At 44.3% G+C, this 19,691-nt stretch overlaps 1 protein-coding gene across 7 annotated transcripts in view; it reads left to right on the forward strand.

The window, feature by feature from the left end:
* CDC42EP3 (CDC42 effector protein 3) overlaps nt 1–19,691 on the forward strand; it is a 95,445-nt gene that overhangs the window by 66,350 nt on the left and 9,404 nt on the right. For 6 of the 7 annotated variants that reach the window (XM_063713468.1, XM_063713469.1, XM_063713467.1 and 3 more), the window contains 3 exons: nt 786–847; nt 1,358–6,352; nt 6,761–7,009. The gene's annotated coding sequence lies outside the window, so the exon portion shown is untranslated. The remainder of the gene's footprint in view (nt 1–785; nt 848–1,357; nt 6,353–6,760; nt 7,010–19,691) is intronic. The other variant, XM_063713471.1, reaches the window with a different exon arrangement.

The following is a 19,691-nucleotide window of genomic DNA, read 5'->3' on the forward strand; positions in this document are numbered from 1 at the left end:
GGCACAAAGATTTTAATATAGTGCCACAGAGGAGACGACTACCTTGGAAGAAGCAGCTCAGCATTCATTGCTCACTTGTGTCAGTCTAATAGCATTTCCAGACAAAGGTGCAAAGCACGGGATTACCAAGCGTTGACTCTTGTATGTGTGCCTGTCCTGATGCTCAGACAAGTGATCTGATTACAGTCAGGGGCATCTAGGTGTCTCTGCAATGTTCAGATGGAGGCTTTCGACAACATAGTTTCCACATCTAGTCCACTGGTTTGAAAAATAAGAGGAATATAGGTCAGCCCAAGGACAGTGCCAGCACTGTTGGCCCAATTCCTTGGCACAAAGTAGACACCCAATAAATACGTGTTAAATGTGTAAAATGGCTCCCCTCCCCTCTGGCTCCAACCTGTTCAGTCAGTAGCCAGGGAGTTCCAAGTACTCTCAAGGCCCCACATCTATCTGTTATCTTTGTTGAGGAAGACACCACAACCACTGCTTCTGCAGAGTTGACGACCAGGTGAACATTTCTGAAAATCAGGCATGGCCAAGAAGGGGCCTTCAGAGCATATACAGGACCAGGTTGAAGAGGCATGCTCAAGAGCCCAGCACATCAGAAACATGAGCCACAGGGAAGGATGCTGGCCCTAAGTGCAAGCCACCTTGGGGCCCTAAAAGGAGGAAGAAACAATTGTCTGATGCGGTTTACAAATATCCTTATGGGTTGTTGTTTGTGAAGCAAATGCAAGAACAATCCTGGGTGTCCTCTACTGCACATTTTCTGGTTCTCTTTATAGGAGTCCAAATGAAGTGATCTGTAATTAACCCTCAGAAGATGATCTGTCCTTGGTGCACACTGGTAGGTGTAGGTGTGTGTTTTGGGGGATGGTATAGGAGTATGTGTTCTTCTATCCATGTGCATGAATGCATGCAGGGAAGCAGAAGTGGGGGGCGGTACCATTGCAGACCTCTCTCTCTTCTTTTTTTTTTTTTTTTGAGATGGAGGCTCACTCTGTCGCCAAGGGTGGAGTGCAGTGGCACAATCTTGGCTCACTGCAACCTCTGCCTCCTGGGTTCAAGCAATTCTCTGCCTCAGCCTCCCGAGTAGCTGTGATTACAGGTGTCTGCCACTGCACCCGCCTAATTTTTTTGTATTTTTGGTAGGGACAGGGTTGCACCATCTTGGCCTTCTGATCTATCTGCCTCTGCCTCCCAAAGTGCTGGGATTACAGGCGTGAGCCACCGCGCCCAGCCGACCTCTCTCTTTTTTATTGTTTCTCACTAACCCAGAGCATTAACTGAAATAGTCATTTTTTCTTGCTCATCCTGTAATCACTATCAAAGCTCTATAATGTTCAATTTTTGTCAGGTGCCAAAAAGGATGAACAAAGACATTTTGACACTACAACAGACTGGATTTGCTACCAGGTACACAAATGAAGAAGGCTTGAAGAAAGAATTAGCAGGGATTCGCATCTAGATAAAGCAAGTTATCACTGTCTGCATAACCTTGAATGAATCACAGACCTTTCTCTAGCTCATTCATTAAAGCTTTGTTTAATTCAACAAATATTTATCACATGCCAGTGCCTGCCCTAAGCACTGGGGCTTCATTCATTTATTCATTCAACAAATATTTATTAAATCTCTACTATGTGCCAAGCACTGATTGGGGGTTGGGATACAGCCATGAATAAAATAGGCAATATTTCTGCCCCTCATGGAGTTTATATTCTAGTGATATGGGGAGCGGGGAGGCAATAAACAAATAAATATACAATCAACATGTCAGGTGTTAAGTGCTATGCAGAAGAATAAAGGGGGTACTGGGATAAAGAAGGCTATGGGTGATACTTTATCTAGGATGTCTGGGAAGGCAGGCCTCTGGGAGTTCAGATTTAAGCAGACATGGGAAGAAAGCTAAGGAGGGAGACATACAGGTATGTGGGGAAAGAGCACATAACAAAGAGTACAATAGGCATGACTCAATCAATTATACCTCAGTAAAGCTGGAAAAAAAAAGGAATGACTCATTCTATACAAAAGCCTTCTACGTTGCCTCAAATCCCTTCTGGAAAGAAGAAATGTGTAAATCAACCATAAATGCCTTACCTACCCAGCAAGAACAAAATGACCTAAAATGAAGATGAAATGAAAAAGTGTTTTTAGAAGTATAGAAGGCTATATAAATATACAGTAATGCTCTTTATTAGTCACTGGTTTGCACTAACAGGATCAAGTATGCATCTATAGTTGAAGGTCTTATGCACAAATTAAATTGGTGCTGGCCCAAGTTCAAGAGCTAATACAAATGACAAAAACGTATTTGGTGGTTATGGTGAGTGACTGTGTAACCTGCTTAGAACTGTACCCTAGGCCTGTAGTCCCCATGCAAACATAGCCTCTCATAGTATATCTCATAGTATACCATTTCCTGCTGCATTTGATTAGGCAAAGCTGAAATCTCCCAACCAAGATGTGACCTAAATTTCTTTATTTACAAGGAAATCACTGGTTAGAAAATTCCTTAGCCTTGGCAATTAGTCAATCAAGTTCATTAGCACAGGTTGACATATTTCCAGGACTGGTGAAATTTTAATTGGGTAGCAAGGAGGAGAATACTCAAGCTTTAAGGAAATTCTCATTCAAAATGTTCTAACCTTCCAGCTTCTCCTACATTTTCCTTAAATCTAACTTAGGGGGATAATCCAGACCATACACACATGAATTCAGCCTGGATGTGGCATTTTGGAGGAAAACCCCAGCTGAGTACACACGAATGTGTTTCAGCTTTGCCAGAAGAAAAATAGTTATGCATTATACATGGACTGTACAGACATTTTTTGTAAGTCTTACTTTAAAATGTTTGAATTTTTAAACTTAAAATGTTCCATGTGTTTAGTATTTCTTGTTTCATTAGACTAAAGAGAAGTGGTTGAAAATTCAGTCTCAGCAAATATGCGGTATATTCCAAGAATGTTTCATATATTATGATTTCGTAGCTATAGAGTTTGTAAACATGGCTTTTACACTCATTACTGGTTGTAGTTAAAAGATCATTTATTCAATAAAGATTTATTGAGTACCTACTGCCCTATTCTAGGCACAGGAGATACAGCAGCAAATAAAGTTCATACATTTAAGGAAACAGGCCATAAATGAATTTATAAATAAATATAACGCAAGTAGTGAAGCAATTGTTCTTCCTGTTTTATTTAGGGAAAGGGAATGTGGGAGGGGCTGCTATTTTAGAAAGAAAGCCTCTCCCTTGAAGTCTCATTTGAATAAAGATCTTAACGAGCCTTTTGCTGATTTGGGGAAGAATCCCTACGCAGACAGAGTGGGCCAGGCTCTGTTGTTGAGAGTGCCTGGAACAGCCTGAAGGCCCATGTGGCTGGGGCAGAGTGAGAGGCGAGCAAAGTAGTAAGAAATGAGATCTTATGTGAAACCCCCATGTCATAGGGTTCTTGCATACCCAAAGTGGAATGACTACTGAGTCCACAGTCTGGCTTCATTTTCTGGATGTTCAAGTGATGATAAGGAATTGCAAGGAAAGCCTGCTATCAAACAACAATCTCCTCATTAAGTTTCACATGAACACATACAAAAAAGGACATTCTCTGTTTTCCCTCTCAGGACCATTTACCTTTGCATTTCAACAACTTGAAATGCTCTTCTTTACTCCTCTTCCTATCAAATTCCCCAAGTTTAATTTAAGCTCTGCCCCCTGTGAGAATCTTCTCTTAACTCCTCCAGCTGACACTGAGTCAATCTTCTTTGTGACTTCTTTGTGACTAGGGGGTCTTAACCTAGGACTTCCCTGGCATCAATAGATTATTTACAGGAACTCTGAAACTGCATATGAAAAATTTTGTGTATCGATCAATATGCTTTTCCAAGGGTGCTCATAAATCCCATGAGATTTTCAAATGAGTTTGTAGCTTTGAAAGGTGGAGAACCACCAAGCACTCATGGACGGTGCTTCTCAAACATTAAATCTGCACGCAAACTATCCACATTTCATTAGACTGAAGATTCCAACTTGGTAGCCCTGGAGTGAGGCTTGGTGCTGCTGGTCCTGGGACCATACTTGGTAGCAAGAGACTAGAATGTGGTCAGCATTTGCTTGTGTACACTGGCAAGGTGCTCTCTGCACTTAGGTAGATCACAGGTTTCTGGACAGCAAGGGCACTGACAATACTACTTGGCTTTTCTCCCAAGTAGGGACTAATAGAAAAACAGCCCACTGTTGGGCCTGACAGGTGTTCTACAGATACCAGGCTTCTAAGGTTACCATCAAATGTTTAAGGCTAAACCTTTCCAAAATTCACAGCAGAATCTCAAAACCCCTAAAATCCTCCTGAAGCAAAGCTTTTTCCTCTCTTCCGGTAGTAGAGTCCCATAACATATTGAAACCTAAATCCATCAACTCTACAAGCTATCATAGTTAGCACAGGAAATGCACTCATTTGGAAGAATAATTCACTATATGAGGGATCAGTTACTCACTGAAGATGTTCAATACAAAGAAATAACGTGAGGCACAGGGCATGGTGGCTCATGCCTGTAATCTCAGCACTTTCGGAGGCTGAGGCAGAAGGATCACTTGAGGCCAGGAGTTTGAGACCCTAGGGGGGAAAAAAAAAAGAAAGGAAAGGAAGGGGAGGGGAGGGGTGGGGAGGGGAGGCCAAAGGAACCAAGATAAGTCAAACCACCAGGTCCTTGAATGAGCAGGTCCTGGATAAAACTGTTTAGAGTCCAGCAGTGAAGTCTCATTTAAAAACGGGAGAGGGAGAGAAAGCCTCTAAAAGGCAAGGGATAATGTAGAAAAGTAAAAATAGGTTTTAGAATAAAACTGCCACTTCAGACAACCTGCCACTCTGTATTTGCACAAACTGTAAAAGAAGTTATTTATTTGGCCATGTGGAAATAAAGTGCTTTTAACAGCAGCTAACAATAGATCACGTGAAAAAAATTACATACAAGACATGTGTGTCAGGAATGTCTTTACGTGTTCAAAAAGAATTTCTCATGTGGTATTTTATATATATACACATATTATTTGGACTTATAAAATACCATATGTAATGAAAACTATGCATAAATATTTATAAAAATACCTTTTTCTAAGTAGGCCAGGAACATTTAATATTTTTCAATAAATTAATATATAAAATATATACATTAGTGCCAAATGGAACATATATTTTGAAATATGAAACCCAAGTAAAATGCTCAGGAATCTGGAGTAGAATCCAGGTATCTGCCAAAGGAAACTTTGGACGAGTTGTCTTTTGAAGAAGGGAAACAATGCTGGGTCTCTTATCTTCACGGACTGTTGCTTGTCAAACTTCTAACATCACTTCAGCCGAGTTTCGTATTTGACTTCCAACCTCATGGCCATTTGACCTGCCAACTATTATTTTTCTTTGAGGCTTTTAACACCCCACCCAAGTATTTTGCTTTCCAGATTGTGTCCGTTTCCTTTTCACTTCACCTTAAAGTCAGCCTGGGTTTACAACATCGGCTTAAGGTGCACCCTCTAAGGTTTCAGACAGACCCAGGGCACCGCGGTGATGACCTGAAGCTGGTATCTCTCGGCAAAGCCAAGGTGCTCGGGAGGTTCTCCGCGTTGTGCCAGGATTTCCATCCAACCCGAGAGTCTCAGGGCAGAGGCCAGGCCCCCAGCGTCCGACTCCCAGGGGTCCCAGCCCCCTCCCCTGGCTGACCCTGCGGGCTGGGACCTCCCAGCCGGAAAACACCGCCCTTTCCTGTCGCCTACTCCTTCCCCAGGCCGACGACTCGCGGGGGAGGAAGAGACGGAGGCCGATTAAGAAAATTAGCATTCATTAACCCGGTTCACGCTTGGGCCCCGGCGGAGGGGAGGGGCGCGCCGGGCGGCGGCGCTGGCGGTGGCCGGGTGACCGGCGGGCGCAGGTGCCACCGCGGGCGGAATTTTACGCTCCCGGGCCGGCAGCTGCGCCACTTGCGCCTCGTCGCGCGTCTAGGGCAGCCGCCACCGGCTTGCCCCAGCTTTAGGCAAATCCTTTTGAAACACTCTGAGGGAGAAGAAACGCCTCCCTCTGGGTAGGAGAACCTGTAGCGTCTGCCGTTCGTCGCGTGTCCAGTTGCTCAGCCGGGAACTCCGGCATCTTCAGGGCGCTAAGTCCACTCTCCGGGTTTTGGCTGCAGCTCCGAGGGGAGCGAGCTAGAAACTGACATAACGCGACCCTCCCCCTCCGCGCCCACCGGAGCCAGGGCTGAGAGGGACCTGGGGAGCTGCGGCCTGGCCGGGGCGGCACACTCAGGTGGCCTCGCTTCCCTGAGGGTCACCGCCCGCCACGCCGGAACCTCGCACAGCTAGGTTGGCCTGTTGGGATCGGGAGAGGTGGGCGCACGAGATTTAGTGCGGGAGTCCGGGGTGCGGGCGGAGTCCTACTGTCCCCGTGCACCCGGAAGGCAGCACCTCCGGGTCCCTCTTTAAACCGAGCGTCCGGCGACCTTTCTTTGTGCTTAGGGAGTCGAAAGCGGCATCTTCTCCGAGAGAAGTCGCCTACTGGGGGGTGGCGCTGGGGAGGTAACAGTGGGCGCCCATTGTCCTCCGAGGGTCCAACGGTGAACCCCCTGCGCGCGCGCACTGCCGCCGGTTGGCCCCGGGCCAGGGCACAGGTACCGCGGCCGGGAGGGTCGGCCCCGCTGCCCGCGCCCTCCGCCCCGCCCCAGTCAGTCCCCGCGCCGCCGGCCCCGCCCCACGCCGCCCCGCCCTCCGCAGGTTCAGTCCTCGCGTCTGGCTGCCCCGCGCTCAGTCGCGCGCACCTTCTCTCGCAGCCGAGGGGCCGCAGCGCGGGGCTAGCCCGGAGACCCGGCTACCGGCCTGGGGCGCCTTCACGCCGTCTCGGAGCGGATAATGCGGTGAGCAGGCACCGCGCCGGCAGACTCGGCTGGATCTGCGCACAGCGGCAGGGATTGCGTGCGTCCGCGGGAGGCTCGGGGCAGCGGCTGGGATCCTCAGCGGCGGCCGGTGAGTCGGGGCAGCCCAGGGCTCCTTCCTCTGTACCTGTCTGTGAGTCTGTCCCGCCCGTGGCCGTGGCCGCTTCCGGCGTGCGTTGGTGTTAGGCTGGGAAACCAGCAGGGAGTCGGGATACCCAGGGCATCGCTTTCCCATCTAGTGTCCAACGGAACGAAGGGGACATAAAGCAAGCCAGGAGGGGGTCGGGCGGCACGACCAGGACTCAGAGTTCCACCATTTGTGCCCACCACTTTTCAGGGTGGGGCTGCGCGGCCACATTGCACCCTCCGAGCTATTGACAGGGCCATTCTGGGCGCGTATAGCATTTTTCCATCTGAGAACAAGCCGCACTTGGCTACCGCACCCCTTGCATCATGGATTGATACCAGGGCCGCACATGGGTGCATCGCACAGCTCTGCCGTGGTATCGCCTGCCCGGTGCCCTCCTCTTTCTTAATGGAGGACATTGTTAGTGGGGCGCCAACCTGCAGATCTGGATATTGACTTTTTTGTTTTTTGACGGTGAACAGCTGAGACGTTTACAAGGTTTTTTGTTTTTTGTTTTCCTCCTTTTCTCCTTGAAACTAAGTAGCTTGACACAGACAAGTATCAGACATGTGAGGACGAATGGATCTGGCCATTTTTTCGTTATGAATTATTATACTCTATCCCCCTCTCAACTTTGGGAGGCATGTGTTTCATCTTATAAATAGAAAGTAGCATATTTTTTGGCAGGATCTCCTTTATACTGTGCAGTCTAGGAGAGGTCAGTTTAAAAATAAATATGCACTTGAATGTTACATTACTGAGAGCCAGGCTGTGGCTGGGACAAGCTGCGTGGACAGCAGCATCAAAGCCGGGAGCGCAGCTGTGTTGAAAGGAGTAAAAGCCCCAGAGTGCAGCCCAGGCTGACAGTCAAGTAATTACATTTTGTTTAAAAAAAAAAAAAAAAAAAGTGAGCGAATTAAAATGAGGAATGTCAGGAGGGTATTTCAACATGAATCTTTCCAGCCCTGGCGTATTTAGAGGAGTGGGCTGCTGCTGTGTGCTGAGGGTGTAGGAGGGCTCTAGGGAGGGAACTGATGAATGTGTTAGGGAGACAAAGATTCCATCCCCATCTCCCAGATCTTAGTTCTCACAATATCCAAGAGTTTCTTGGGAGTACTGCCTTTTAAAAAGAACAAAAATTAGGAGAGCAGCAGATGTCTGTATTTTAACAGCAAAGCCAGTTTTAGGGACTTCCTCTTAACATCACAGGGAGAAAAAAGACTCGCCAGGAACCAGCGATGATGCCCCAAAGGTATCCCTGAGACAATTTAAAAGGCTCCTGTAATGTTCTAATTTACACAAGATCTTTCATCTTAAAACCAGGAAATGTACCTTCTCTTATTTTCTGGACAGTTCCAGAAGTCTATTCTTTCATACCCCCTGCAAATTGTGTGAGCTCTTATTGGTAGTTGATAAGCTACACAGGTATGTGTGTGATGCATACCCTTTTCAGAATAGATTTAGACACTCAGAAATAAGTTGGAGTAGTTGTGAAATATTTAGCATTTTCATGTGTGAAATAAATGATAAAGGCCCTTTATATAGTCAAGGAATGGTTGAAATTCTTCATAAAGTCTCCCAAAGAATGCGGGTTTCCCAGTGGGCCTCACCCATTTGAATAAAACAGCACCAGCCTCTGGGCTCACAGATAAGAACTTTAGAGGAGAAATTTGGAAGCGTTTCTGGATCCATGGCAGTTTCTGTTTTCCAATGGGATCATCTGCTAGAGATTTACATGATGAATTCTATGATTAGAACATGGTGCTGAGGCTGTGGCAGCAGCTACAGACTTGAAATAAGATGAGCTCGTCTTTCCCTCAATCTGAGCAGTGAAATTGTTTCGCATATCTCTATGGAACAAGTAAAAGCAGCTAGAGTAATAAGTGTTGCACACTTTTTGCTTTTTATTGCACATTTAAGTGTGGTGCAAGATGAATAAATACAAAGCCGTAACAATGATTGCAGAAGGGCTCACATGAGTTCATTTGCCCTGTCTGCGCTCCAGCCTTTCTTTTAATGTGGTGTTTTATGTCCAACATGCTCACAAAAGCTGTGCTTTTTCATGTATAAAGTTCCTGGTATTCAACAGTGTTGGGGATAAAATTGCTTTAACCTGTATCACCCAAAGATTTTTTTTTTTTTTTAGCCAGGCCATAGATTTTTCACAAATTCTTTGCCCATTAACTGTAACATTTATCCAGTGGGTGGAATATAATTCATAACCTAAAAACCTCCAAGAAGACTGCTCTGATTGTATTATTATTATTATTATTCAGATTCTTGCTTTCAGTCTGATTTTATCTAGGCCCAGTCTCATTTCTTACTAACCAGAATCCTGTGAACCTGTTTTTCTTTTCATTGATTGAATGAGAAGTCTCTTTTTAAATGCAGTGTTTGCCAGAGAACAAGGATAGCCATTTGAAAATACTGGATTCAGCCAGCCACAAAATCTTGTGCGCCTCACCAAGCCATAGAAGACCAAGAATTTTCCTAATATATTGCATTGTTCATTACTTTGGATGTTAAAAGCACTTCCTAAGTGAAGCCTGTCCTATGTGTCAAGCACTCTTCTCAGCCTTTTGTCTTGATTATCTTACTTGTTTCTAGCAGTCATCTTATGAAAGAACCGTTTGTATCCCCATTTTGCTGGTGTAGAGACTGAGGATAGACCAGTTATGTAACTTACCCAAAGTTGTGCAGTAAGCAAAACCTAAACATGCATGTACAGTTTAACAACACAATATGTGCAGGCATGAGTGGCTAATCCTATGTGAAAGTCAGCAGCTCTTTGGGTTAAGGGGATGGGAAAAAAACAAAACTGAACTTCTGAAGCCTCCGAGTCAGGCTGCCTGGGCACATGTCCTAGTTTTGGCACTTAACACCTGTGTGACTTTGGGCAAGTTACCTCACCTTTACCTCAGTTTTTCCTTTGTAAAATGGGGATATTATTTCCCTGAGGATTAAAGGACTTAAAAAAGATTATGTACTCAGAACAGTGCCTTGCCCAGAGTAGCCACAATAAAAGGTTGAGGTTTTCAATGTTGCTTTTGTTTTTTTCCTAGGTACTTAATAGTGGTTCTGTCATGTAGTATTCATAACTATTCTTTGAGAGAGATAGTACAGTGGTCCCCACTTACCCGTGGTTTTCCTTTCCAGGGTTTCAGTTACCCATAGTCAACCATGGTCTGAAAATAGGTGAATATGGGGCATTTTAAGAGAGAAGAGAGAAAGACACCATATTCATATAATTTTTATTATATTGTTATAATTATTCTATTGTTAATCTCTTACTGTGCCTACTTTACAAATTAAACTTTATAACAGGTATGTATGTATAAAAAAAAAGTATATATGGGGTTCAGTACTGTCCAAGGTTCAGGCACCCACTGGGGGTCTTGGAACATATCCTTTGAGGATAAGGCAGACTATTATATTGCTCTTCTTTTCCAGATGAGAACACAGGCTCAGAAAGGTTTAGTAACATGGCCAAGGTCACACAGCTAAATAGCAGAAGCAGGGTTTGAACTCAGGTCTTTTTGACCTTATACTAAATACCACACCCCCACCAACAGGGAGGAGGGGCAGAGAAGTTGTTAAATCTGATTTTTGTTATGACTTTTGGCGTCTGGCAAGGTGATAATTTCATATCACCCCGTATCTCACAGTTGAAGATGACAGTAATTGCCAGCCTTGAGGAGCACTGTGTAAATTATTTTATTATTAAAGATGATTCAATCCCACATACATGGTATGAAAGTGGATCTAGCATGAACACTGCTAGGGTTAACATAAGCAGTTTAATTTATGCCATAAATGAAGAGATTTACTAGGTGAAAATGTGGGACTCTATGGTGAGAAAGCAAGCCAAGCCACAGCCAGGGACAAGGACTTCTGGTGGCTGGGGATGAAGTGAAGCTCTAGCGTAGACCGTGTGCTCGCTTCAAAATTCTGGGGAGCCACGGGTTGCAGAGTCCAGTAACCACCTCTGGACAATCCCCTCCTTGAAGGCAGGAACCACACTACCTGGGCCTTCAGTCCTGGCCCTCAGTGGGTGTTTTAGTCCATGTTTGTTGGTGATGTTGCTGCAAGAACTCAGCAGAAGAGGAGCTATAGGTAAGGTGAACAGAAAGGCACTGGGCTCTGTCCATGGCAGAAGTCAAGCCCTGTTACAGTTTGGCATATCCCCTGGGCCCTGCCAGATAAGAAACACAGAACAAGGAAACCTTTGAAACCTAGTCCTTACTGCTTGCCGCGGAAAACCCACAGGGCCTGCCTTGGCCTCCACTGGGTTTGATGCTCTGGGTTTGTGATTAGCTATGGGGATCAGCTCCAGAGACTTCTCAGACGGAAACAGGGTTCTGGAAAGGACAGTCCGAAGTAACTCAGGTAGCCTTAAAGCCAGTGTGTAAGTTACAGTCTTGGAGCTGTCCAATTCCACTTGAAATCTCCTGTCCCCACCCGTTAAAGGCTACAAAACAAAACAATACCCCACAAACCAGAATAAGTAGCCATGTAGTTCTAAAGCAATAGTCAGGTACGTTTCTTTCCTTAAAAAAAAAAAAAAAAAAAAAAAAAAAAAAGCCTTCGCCTTGATATACTTCAGTGCCAAGTTTCATCAGAGTCACATGATGATGGACTGAATTTGACAATACCTCTGGTAGAAAAGCAGTTTTCAAATTTTAACCACACAGTTTTATAATACAAAGCATGATGTTGAGATTTAAAAGATTACTATTTCTAAATAGCCAAGTAAACTGTGTGAAAGCTGTTGAGTTCCAAACTAGTGTTTGCTTAGTCCTTACTGCTTGCCTAAGTCATGAATTCTAGAATCCCAAATTTAAAACTTTTTAAAAAGGATTTTCAGTGAATTGGGTTTTATTTCCATATTGGATAAAGTTATTATTAGCCTTCTAGCCTCTGGCCCTTTGTTAAACCATGTTGCAGAGATCACACACCTGCAATTAGGTAACAGGGTACCGCCTAAAGTGTACCTCGAGCCATGAATGGCATAAAAGTATTCTGTGGGACCCCAGTTTGATGAAGGTCCCTTTCTACAGGACTTTTCAGAACATTTAAAAAGCCAGTGTATACAGTGAATCTCCACAGGGAGGTAGTGTCCAGAGTTTCTCAAATAACTTTGCCCACTGAGCAGCTGCAGGACCAGCCTGGCAGGAAACACACTCTGGGAAACGCAGAACAGAAGCTACATAACCGCAGTATGTCCTACAGGGCTGAAGCAACCCGGTGACATTTTAGAGAACCACAGGCGTTACAGGAAGAGAGCCGTGAGGATGTACCGGGAGATCCTGGCAAACGCTGATAAACCTAATGGAGAATTAAGTGAGGGCAATCAAAAGGGGTGTCTGTGTGTGTCTGTGTGTAAGAACAGAGATAAAAAAAGAATACCAGTTCTGGTCTTAGCTCTGACCCAAATTGTATAACCTTGACCTCTTGGGGTTTTCTTGTTCTCATCCCTAAAACGTGGCATTTGGCGGGAGATGATCTCAGATAATCTCTGGCTCCAGAATCAGTGAGCCAGGATCAGTGGCACCTATTAGCATAGCTATCTCACTACTAATAATGTAAGACTCTGGGCTGAAAAACAGACCCGTGCAGATCTCTGGCAGAGCAGCCTGAGCAAGCATGGAAGGCAGGGAACTTCAAAGTCAGGCCTCTGTTTAGACAGCTTCCACATTTGGGAATCCGTCATGTTCTGGTGACAACCCGAAGGTCCTATTTGTAGACACATCATGCCAATGATAGATCGTTGTCATGAGTTTAGTTGAAAAAGAGCTTTTCTGTCCAAATACATCATAATCATTTAGGCTACATACATTTTTTAAAACAAGCAGAGGCATTTTTGGTGAAATGTGGCTTTGCCATTCAGAATGTTTTTGATTTCTCAACCTTTTTATTTATTTTTTAAACTTTTGTTTTGCCAAGGGTCAGTTCAGACTTAAAACATTGATTTTAACACAGCGGGAGATGAGGCTCTAAGCCTTTGGCTGACCGGCTAGTCAGAAAACAAATCCTTCTCCTTCTCTGGGCAGGCTCCGTCTCATCACCTGTGAAAAAAATGGCAGAGTGGGAGGGTGGGGATGGGAAGGGAGGCCAGAGAAGTGTGTGGATGTTCTCCAGGCCCTCTCCTGGCCCTAAACTGTGATTCTGTTCCTTTTTTTATATCAGAGGCATTTCCATAGTGTCTTGTATCTTCTCCTATTGTAACACTTACTACATTTAAATTATCTTTATATATATATATATATATAAAGGGGAGTTTATTAAGGAGTGTTGACTCAAATGATCTTAAGGTGAAATCCAATAATAGGCCTAACTTTTAGGTTCGGGGCTACGTGTGCAGGTTTGTTATGTAGGTAAACTCATGTCACGGGTTTTGATGTACAGATTATTTCATCACCCAGGTACTAAGCATAGTACCTGATCATTATTCTTTCTGATCCTCTCCCTCCTCCCGCCCTTCCCCGTCAAGTAGGCCCCAGTGCCTGTTGTTCCCCTCTTTGTGTCCATTTGTTCTCATTTAGCTCCCACTTATAAGTGAGCACATGCGGTATTTGGTTTTCTGCTCCTGCGTCAGTTTGCTAAGGATAATGGCCTCCAACTCCATCTATGTTCCTGATTGACGCAAGCGGCTGCCTAATTAGAGTACTGGCTCCTCAAGGGTAGGGACTGAATCTCATTTATCTTGTCATTCATCTTTGCTGCAATAGGACTTAATGACAAGGTGGGCAGTATAGTACTTGCTATACTATCTGATTCTTTCTGTAGCGTATCTCCTCAGTTGTTGTCAGGTCAGAAATCTTTGTCACTTACTTGCTGTATTAGTCAGGGTTCTCTAGAGGGACAGGACTAATAGGATAGATGTATATACAAAGGGGAGTTTATTAAGGAGTGTTGACTCACGTGATCATAAGGTGAAATCCCATAATAGGCCGTCTGCAAGCTGAGGAGCAAGGAAGTTAGTCCGAGTCCCAAAACCTCAAAAGTAGGGAAGCCAACAGTGCAGCCTTCAGTCTGTGACCAAAGGCCTGAGAGCCTTCTGGCAAACCACTGGTGTTAAGTCCAGGTCCAAAAACTGAAGAACTTGGTGTGTGAGGGCAGGAAGCATCCAGCATGGGAGAAAGATGAAGGCCAGAAGACTCAGAAAGTCTAGTCCTTCCACGTTCCTCTGCCTGCTTAGAACTTAACTAAGTTCTCCCTTAACATCTCCTTTTGAAAAGAGAAAAGACCAAGTTCATTGTTTCTCCAGGGCCTCATTCTTTAAGTTTAAGTAGAATCACTGAGTTTGAATTCAGAGGACTGTATTGTCAAGTTTTCTTTGAGTCTTACCTAAGACACTATTTGCACATTGCATTCAGGGATAGGAGTCGTATCTCTTTCAAACAGCATGTCCACAAATATTTGCCTTAAGATCTATATTTTTTATCTGTATATTTGCCAAAGATCTGTATGGTCCTGTAGAATTACTCTGGCTTGCATTGATACACTGTTAAATTATTACCCTGCATGGATAGAGGAAGGTTAAAATGGCTTACAGATGGAAAAATGAAAGATAGCCTTTGCCACGAGAAAAGAGGAGACAGCTTCTTGTTACATGTTTGTTTTCTTCTGTAAGAATCATAGATTCCATCTTGTATTTTCAATAGAGCAGGCAGGGTTGAAGAGGAAGAGGCACAGTAATGTCTTTCAAGCTTTCTCATTTGTTTATCCATTCAACATTTTTTTCAATACGTGCTATGAATAAGATCTCCGTTCTCTCTCTCCCAGATTATAGCCTGATTGGGGAAGAGTTAAATAAGTAGTGATAACAATCCAGTGTGATAGTTACTAGGTTTGAGGTGTACACAGGATGCTATGGGAGCTTAGGATGCCATGGGGAACTGGCAAGAGATTCAGCTGCAAGTGTGGCAGGCCCCCCAGATCGCTGAAGTGGGCTTCACAAGCTATTTTATCTTATCTCCAAGGTGTAGCCTTAAAACCCTTGAAGGGTTTTAAAGCAGAGAGTGATAAGGTTACGTGAGGATTCTAGGTACCTCACTCTGGTGTAGACTGGAAGATGAGGTGGAGGGACCGGGGAGGCAGGGAGGTAGGTGAAAGGCAAATGTCCTTGTGCAGGAGAAAGATCATGGGGGCCAGGAGTAAGGCTGATGGAGCAGGGATGAATGAGGAGAGACAGTCCAGAGACTGATAGGACTATAGGACTTGATGTAGAGATGGAGGCGGGGAGAAGGGTTGGGATGATAGCTAGGTTTTGGAATTGAGTGACGTCTGCCATTTACGAAGAAAGCATAGGTTGGAAGGCAGATGCCTAAGGCAGGCAGGGGGAAGAAAGATAGCAAATCCCATCTGGGACAAGGTTTATGAGTATTATATGGGACAAGGGAAGCAAAGTAGAGAAGTCTGGAATATAAGAGAAGGGAAAGGCCAATCAATGCTTTTCAAACTCTCTGGGAAAGGCCAATCAGTGCTTTTCAGACTCTCTGGGAAAGGCCATTGTCTTTTTGTTTGTTTCCATTTCCAATCCATTATACAATACTGCTGTGCACAAGGAATATGGAGCTTGGGCCACACACAACCCCCATGCAAGCTCAACAGCATACAGCTCCCAAACTTGTCAATAGCCTGTTCAGTAGGAAAAAAATCTGTTGGTCACATGCTTGATGTTATGGCAATGTCAACATAGATCTTGCTTTCAACTTCTGTTCTTATCTCATCATGGACTGTATGAACCCACTTTGAGTAGCACTGGTCTGGACTTAAGTAGATGCATGTGGGTTGAAGGTACTGACTTGGAAGTTATCCCTAGAGGTGGTATGTGATTGCTGGGGGAATTGTTGAGGAGCGGGGGATGGGCAGCAGCCATCCAACCCTATGAAAATGCCAACATTTAAGACAGGGGTTCAGACTTCTTCTGTAAGGACTCAGTTAATACTTTGGGCTTTGAGAGCCACATACAGTCTCTGTCACAGGCTACTCAACTCTGACCTCATAGAGTAAAAGCACCTTTACTGGGATTTCTCAACTTCAGCACTACTGAGATTTGAGGCCAGATAATTCTTTGCTTTGGGGAGTTGTCCTGTGCACTGTAGGATGTTTAGCAGCACTCCTGGCTTCTACCCACTAGATGCCAGGAGCATACCACCCCCAGTCATGAAAATCAACAATATTCCCAGACATTGCCAAATATCGTGTAGGGAACAAATATCACCCTCAGTTGAGAACCCTACTGAGCTGTAGACAATACATAAATGAATAGGCATAGGTGTGTTCTAATAAAACTTTATCTATAAAAACAGGCAGGGGGCTGGATTTGGCCCGCCTGTAGCTTGTAGATCCCTTAAGGGATGGTCAGAAAGAAAACTAGAAGAGCTTATTCAGTAAGATTTGAGGGCCTTCTGTGTCCCCAGCTCAAGAGGAGGCTCTGTAAGTGATTCAGCATAAAAAGAGTTTTCTCAACAGTAACACTCATTTATAGTCCTTTTGCTTACCTTATTCTTTTTGAGCTCACCAGCCACCTGGAAATATCAGGCATTAAAACCACAAAACAGGAAAACAACAAATCACATAATACAAGCCCTCCACAACCCCCAAGAAAACCCCCAAGCAAAGCAGTAGCAAGGCTGGATTACGTGAGGTGCATTGGAGTAGACTTCCTCCAGGAAGGAAGTGAGTCTGGAGCAGGTCTCAGAGGATGTTGTGAATAGAGGTTGATGGTAAGAAGGTAGGAGAGCTTTCCATGTAGGGAACACAAGGTTCTTAGTTTCAGGTTAGGAGGGAAATGAAGTGTCAGTTAGGAAGCTAGGGAGCTATTGTCCCCAGTGAAAGCCTGTGATTGTTCACTGTCGCATGCAATGGGCTTCCTCTGGGAAAAGAATGAACAGCACTTAACACGATTTTCTAAGAACAGGATGTTTGTTTTTCTCCTCAAGGATCAGGGGGCCTTTGTTACTTTACAATTCAAATCTTTTGACGTTTACCACGAAGTCAAATCTCTTTTGAGATTCTTTTTGACAATAGCAAAAATACTGAAAAGTCCTAGTGAGTTAGAGATGAAGGGACCAGTGTCTAGGACCCTTTCTACTCATTTTTGGCTTCTGACAAGGTCAGGTTAGCATCTCCACCTCTCATCAGTGTTGTGCTCTTGGTGTGTCATTTCCTCTTGGTGCTGTCAGACTTCAAGATACATAGTCTTCAGGTTGGCAGTCCTTGAGTTATGAAATCGGCAGTGGCTACAGAATGCAGCTATGGCTGGAATCCTAGCTCCTCCACATTTTGGGTGATTGACTGGAGAGACAGGCTTCATCTAAGACTGCTTCCTAAGAGGTACGCTCTGAGCATTACATGCCTGCCTGGCCCACAGAAGGCACTCATGCTAGCTATTACTCATCACAGGTGTAAATTCTTTAGAGAACAAAGCATTTCAGATTTGTCACTTTCCAGAGAGCCTCTGTAGACTTGCTCTAGGGTTTGGCCCCTGGGAGCAAGTCAGCCTGGCTCTCATGATGGAAAGTCTAGCAGGGGTTATGGATTTAACACTTGTGAATTTGAAGTTCACTGTGGGCCATGTGTTGTGGGAGGCAAAAGATGAATAAGCTCATGCTCACGGAAGAGCTTTCAGCCTAGTTAGGGGGAAATCATTCAACAAATATATTTGTACTAACACATATACAAATAACGCAAGGATGTCGGCAGTGGAAGTAGATTGAGAGTAGAATGACGACTACCAGATTCCACATATAGCCAGTGCTGGTATCATACAGAAAAGCCATGTTTCAGCCCATCCAAGGAACATGGATTATTGTAGACAGCCCTAGCAGGGTGGCAGAATAGCATGGAAGTCCTGTATTTGTCCCTTTACCCCATCACAGAACTTGAGAATGTGGCATAAAGTCAAATGGCTAGGAACTTTGCCCTCCAAGGTAGTGTGGGTCAAATGACCATAATCTGAATTTCTGGACAGTGTCAGCTTATTATTTGGGATCATTTGAAATTACCATTACCAGAACTGGAGTACTGCATAGAATAATTGCTGACTTAAATATTAATATTTTGTGAGCAACTGAGAGCAAGTTCCTTGCTTTTGAGCAGAGATTAGAATGAATATCCTGGCTGAATATTGCTGAAAACTTCAGAGTCAAGTTCTCTTCCTGTATTGATATTGTCCTTGCAGCATCACAGACCAAGTCAGATCCATTAGTTATGGAAACACATGAGCAGTTCACAGCAATGGCCTTATCAGAGATTCACATTCATGAAACTACAGTGCCTGCCTGGGTGTTTCTGACCAGCCCTGGTGCCATGTAAAACGCATCCTGATAAATGAACCAGGCATGAGAGGACTTGCCCTCCTCCTGCCTTGTTGTAACTGCCAGAGATCTATGTCCACATTGAGTCTTCCCCAGTAACTCATTTTTATAGGAAAAAAAGGCCCTAATGGCCTCTGTTCAAAAGTGCAGACTTGGTACTATGTGAGGTGGACCTTCTGTCTTCCAATTTTGCTTCTAAAAGATCTTTCAAATTAGATCCCATAAAAATGAGACCTGTACACAAATTAGCACTGAGTCTCACATATGGTATTTGTGGGTCTGTATATAATCAGGGTTGTAAAAGAACAATAAATTCAAGCTGTAGCTGAATCACAAATGAAAGTCCTTTTAAAATAATGGAAGGTGAGATGTATCAGACTTTGAATGGGTCTGTAAAATACCGCCTGCTCATTCTGGCTCAGTTCATTTGCATAACAGAGCTCAGCAGCTGAGGAGCCAGCTAATAGAGTTTCATAGTCTTGAAGCTTAGAGCTATGTCCTCAGTTTAGATGATATGGGGAGAGGGTAAGAATCTAAAAATAGAAAAGGCATCTTCTTATCTTCTCAAATGGGTGGAGTTAAACAGACTGAAAATATGAAAAGCATCCCCTTCGGGTTACTGGGTGCTTCTGGTTACACTGATTTCCACCTTAGAAATTCAGCATTGAACTTAAATGAAAATCTAACACTATGGGGGTTTTTTTCCCCTTCAATTTTAAAATTATTTGGAGAAGCACTCCTACAGAGGTTTGTAAAAGGATTGACATGAACGCCCACGTTGTAATAATATTTTAGTGTTTCTGATCCCAAAGATTGGCTGGTCATTTCTATATTAGTAAGACTGCCGTGTTCAAACAGAAAGCCTCTTCAAGGGAAAGTCTGTGTGTGTTTTTCTATGGGAAAGTGACATGGGACCGTAAGGAAATTGGCAGTGATCGTGTTCCCATACAGGAAACTCAGAATAAATGGGAACGTGAACACCTCCCTTCACGCACTGTCAGGGAGGCGCAGGGTATCCGCCCTCCCCTCTGTGAGAGCCTCATCCCATGGCCATACTTGCTGTCCTCTCCCCACCCCAGCCCATTCCATCTTTTGGGAAACCTGAGTTGTTACTTGGAGGAGCCAGAATCTTTCCTTGTGTAGTTTCTGCTTGGTAGCTCTAGGGCCTCCCGGAACAAGTTAATTCCTTTCTCATTACAATTAAATGAATCCTTCAGATCCCTTTCTGATTAGTTTTCTCTTTCTATGAGTTATCTTTAAGCTGCTCTATTCCTTCAGCCTCTTCTCACATGTACTGACCGAGCTCCTTCACTTCCTCCCAT

Source organism: Pongo abelii, chromosome 12, assembly GCF_028885655.2.
Source record: "Pongo abelii isolate AG06213 chromosome 12, NHGRI_mPonAbe1-v2.0_pri, whole genome shotgun sequence".
Classification (NCBI taxonomy): domain Eukaryota; kingdom Metazoa; phylum Chordata; class Mammalia; order Primates; family Hominidae; genus Pongo; species Pongo abelii.